The sequence below is a fragment of the Pinus tabuliformis genome, chromosome 7, assembly GCF_031772625.1.
Source record: "Pinus tabuliformis cultivar Carrire ecotype Pingquan chromosome 7, CPIR1, whole genome shotgun sequence".
In the NCBI taxonomy this organism is placed as follows: Eukaryota; Viridiplantae; Streptophyta; class Pinopsida; order Pinales; family Pinaceae; genus Pinus; species Pinus tabuliformis.
Genome location: NC_142293.1, coordinates 1,024,857,842 through 1,024,861,567, shown reverse-complemented (window position 1 = coordinate 1,024,861,567; position 3,726 = coordinate 1,024,857,842). Strand labels below are relative to the sequence as shown.

Below are 3,726 nucleotides of genomic sequence, written 5' to 3'. Positions count from 1 at the left end.
TTTGTGCTTTGTTTTCTACCCTTTTCTTCCTTTCAGTCCCTATCTCTAAGGAGAAAAGGGGGAATCGTTGTGGGCTGGTGTTGGGGAAGGGCTAAAAGCAGTGCGAGCTCCCAGGGTGGCCACCCTATTCCTTCTCGATCGTTGTTCCAAGCATTTCCCCCATTTTTACGAGGGCGTGGGGCTGGGGGAGATTGTCCTCTGTTCAAGCCTCCCCCTATGAGGGGGTTAGACACCTTTGTTTCTCTTTCTCTCATGAATTTTTCCTCCTTTTGCCCCTTGGTCTTACATTTGTTGTGGGGGGTGCCCCTATTTAGTTTTGTGGCCGATTTTTTGATAATACACGTGGAAACGACTCTCGGCAATGGATATCTCGGCCCTTGTTACGATGAAGAACTTAGCGAAATGCGATACTTTGTGTGAATTGCAGAATCTCATGAATCATCGAGTTTTTGAATGCAATTTGCGCTCGAGGCCTCGGTCGAGGGAACGTCTGTCTGGGCGTCGCATCCCATTCAAACCCGATCCCTGCAATATGCTAGGGAGCAGCGGAGCTGGTCGTCCATGCCCCATGTAGTGCGGTCGGCTGAAATACCTCAAGCGATGTTTTGTGGCGTGCGTCGGTGAGCGGTGATCTTGTCCCCTTGGATGGGCAGTCGGCGTTAACTGATGTGGGCTTTGTGTGGCATCGCTCGAACTTGCTTTGCTCTCTCTTGTCCTCCCATGGGGTAGGGTGGTTTTAGCTCCAAATTTGCAACCCCAGCTCAAGCGAGAACACCCGTTGAGTTTAAGCATATAATTAAGCGGAGGAAAATAAACTTACAAAGATTCCCCTAGTAGCGCCGAGCGAACCGGGAAGAGCCCAGCATGAAAATCGGGCGGTGGCGCTGCCTGAATTGTAGTCTATAGAAGCATCCTCAGCGGCGGACCTGGGCCAATTCCCTTGGAAGGGGGCGCCTGAGAGGGTGACAGTCCCATCAGCCCGGGACCCTGCCGCATCACGAGGCGTTGTCGGCGAGTCGGGTTGTTTGGGAACGCAACCCTAATTGGGTGGTAAATTTCGTCCAAGGCTAAATATGAGCGAGAGACCGATAGCGAACAAGTACCATGAGGGAAGGATGAAAAGGAATTTGAAAAGAGAGTTAAAGAGTGCTTGAAATTTCCAGGAGGGAAGCGGATGGAGGCTGTCGATGCGTCTCGGTCGGATGCGGAACGGCTCAGGCTAGTCTGCCACTCGACTTGAGGTGCAAAGCAACACGGGCTACTGCATCGTCACAAGCACGAGTGGATTACTACCTATCAGTTTGCCGCTGCGGTGGTTGAGGTACGAAGCATGGGCCCTTGTGGTGGGCCGTGTGCACCTGCACGCTCGTGGTGTTGGTTGGCGAGCTTTCCATTCGACCCGTCTTGAAACACGGACCAAGGAGTCTAACATGTGTGTGAGTCGGCGGGTTTAAAAACCTGCGAGGCGCAAGGAAGTTGACGGGTGAGATCCCCTCTCTGGGGGGGGGTGCATCGTCGACCGACCTTGAGCTTATGCGAAGGGTTCGAGTGTGAGCACACCTGTTGGGACTCGAAAGATGGTGAACTATGCCTGAGCAGGGTGAAGCCAGAGGAAACTCTGGTGGAGGTGCGTAGTGATACTGATGTGCAAATTGTTTGTCTGACTTGGGTATAGGGGCGAAAGACTAATCGAACCATCTAGTAGCTGGTTTCCTCCGAAGTTTCCCTCTGGATAGTTGGAGCTCATGTGCGAGTTTTATCAGGTAAAGCAAATGATTAGAGGCATCCGGGGCGTAACGCCCTCGACCTATTCTCAAAATTTAAATAGGTAAGAGGGTGCGGCTACTCCATTGAGCCGTGCCGTGGAATCGAGAGCTCCAAGTGGGCCATTTTTGGTAAGCAGAACTGGCGATAAGGGATGAACCGAAAGTCGAGTTACGGTGCCGAATTGCACGCTAACCTAGATCCCACAAAGGGTGTTGGTTGATTAAGACAGCAGGACGGTGGTCATGGAAGTCGAAATCCCCTAAGGAGTGTGTAACAACTCACCTGCCGAATCAACTAGCCCCGAAAATGGATAGCGCTGAAGCACGCAACCTATACTCGACCATCGGAGCAATTTCCTGGCTCCAATGAGTAGGAGGACGCGGGGGTCGTTGAGAAACCTCGGGCGTGAGCTTGGGTGGATCGGCCCCCGGTGCAGATCTTAGTGGTTGTAGAAAATATTCAAATGAGAACTTTGAAGACTGAAGTGGGGAAATGTTCCATGTGAACAACACTTGGACATGGGTTAGTCAATCCTAAGAGATGGGGAAGCCTTGTATCAAGGGGGAACTCTGCACGAGCATCAAAAGGGAATCAGGTTAATATTCCTGAACCGGGTCATGGCGTGGGCGACAACGTTAGGAAATTCGAAGATAGGGTCTAGCAGCTGGAAGAGAACCACATGTCTTGCGATGTCTGGTGCGCCCTAGGCAGCCCTTGAAAATCTGGAGGACCAAGTACCGTTCATCCCTGGTCGTACTCATAACCGCATCAGGTCTCCAAGGTGAACAACCTCTGGTCAATAGAATAATGTAGGTAAGGGAAGTCGGCAAAACGGATCCGTAACTTTGGGAAAAGGATTGGCTCTGAGGAAAGAGTCATTAGTGTGGACACAACCGACCTTCCTAGAAGCCTAAGACTTTCTAATGACAAACAAGACAAATAAGAGCAATCCTTCCCTAAATATGCTTTTACAATATGAGAAATCAAGTGTTTAGATCCTACCTGTAATCCAACGATGTTGTAGTAGTCCAGCTTCGTTGATCCGGATGAGCTCCTCCTTCCCTTCGAAACCTGCATTCACTAACAATCAAACGATTAAATAGCACCTGAATATCACATAAAATAAAACATATTTAACATATAGACCAAGGAGTATATGAAACAACTCGTAAATAACAAATTGTTGAGAAGAATGGACTAATTTGTATTAAAAGGTAATAAAAGGAACCATTACAACCTGAGCCTTAGTGTTGTGCAAGCTCCTCCCAGGGTCCACAAGGGTTCTCCCTTACTCTGATCAGCTCACCCACCTCCCAATGGAAACAAGTAAAGATGGTAATCTCTCCTCACAAGCTTCTACAAGGAAGTCCTAATTCCAGCAACATCTACCCTTAGGAATGTTCAGCTTTCAACCTTCCCTCCCTTTGGCCCAATGCCTGTATTTATAGTGCTCTAGAAGAAGTTATTCAGGTCCACCATCAATGGGATAAGCCCCTCTTTGGATGGGATAGCTCCCCTCTTGATGGGATAAGTTCCTCTTTGGTAGGGATACATGAACCATCTGGAGGCGCTTCATACACGTCAAACAAGCTTCTAGAAGACTCTAGAAATGACCACAAGTAACTTTTTTGGAGTGAAACTTGCACCTTTTGACCTTTACAGGAGTATGCACCCACCCCTTTACATACAGAGCGTACAAGTACGCAGGTATTGTGAACTTGGGTTGCGTACACGCAGGTAAGGCTAAGAGAAACTGCGTACCCAGAGATATATAGATTTTTAATGACTTTCTCTCTTTCTTGAATTTTGACATGAAGAGCAGAGGCATGAGAATTGCCAAGGAGGACAGTATGACAGTGGATGGAGCCATACTAACTGCAAATAGTCATGGTGACATTTTTTAGTGTAACAGATTGCCCCCTAAAGTGCGAAGCCTGTAGTAGATTAGGGTTTTTATGA

General features: G+C 48.6%; 1 non-coding gene and 1 pseudogene across 1 annotated transcript; both read left to right on the top strand.

Moving 5' to 3' along the window:
• Positions 1 to 350: 350 nt before the first annotated feature.
• On the top strand, positions 351 to 504 carry LOC149251119 (5.8S ribosomal RNA). The gene has a single exon (XR_016267510.1). It is a non-coding gene; the product is annotated as a 5.8S ribosomal RNA (ribosomal RNA).
• A 270-nt stretch (positions 505 to 774) lies between these two features.
• Positions 775 to 2,565, top strand: LOC149251118 (25S ribosomal RNA; annotated as a pseudogene).
• The last annotated feature ends 1,161 nt before the right edge of the window (positions 2,566 to 3,726 follow it).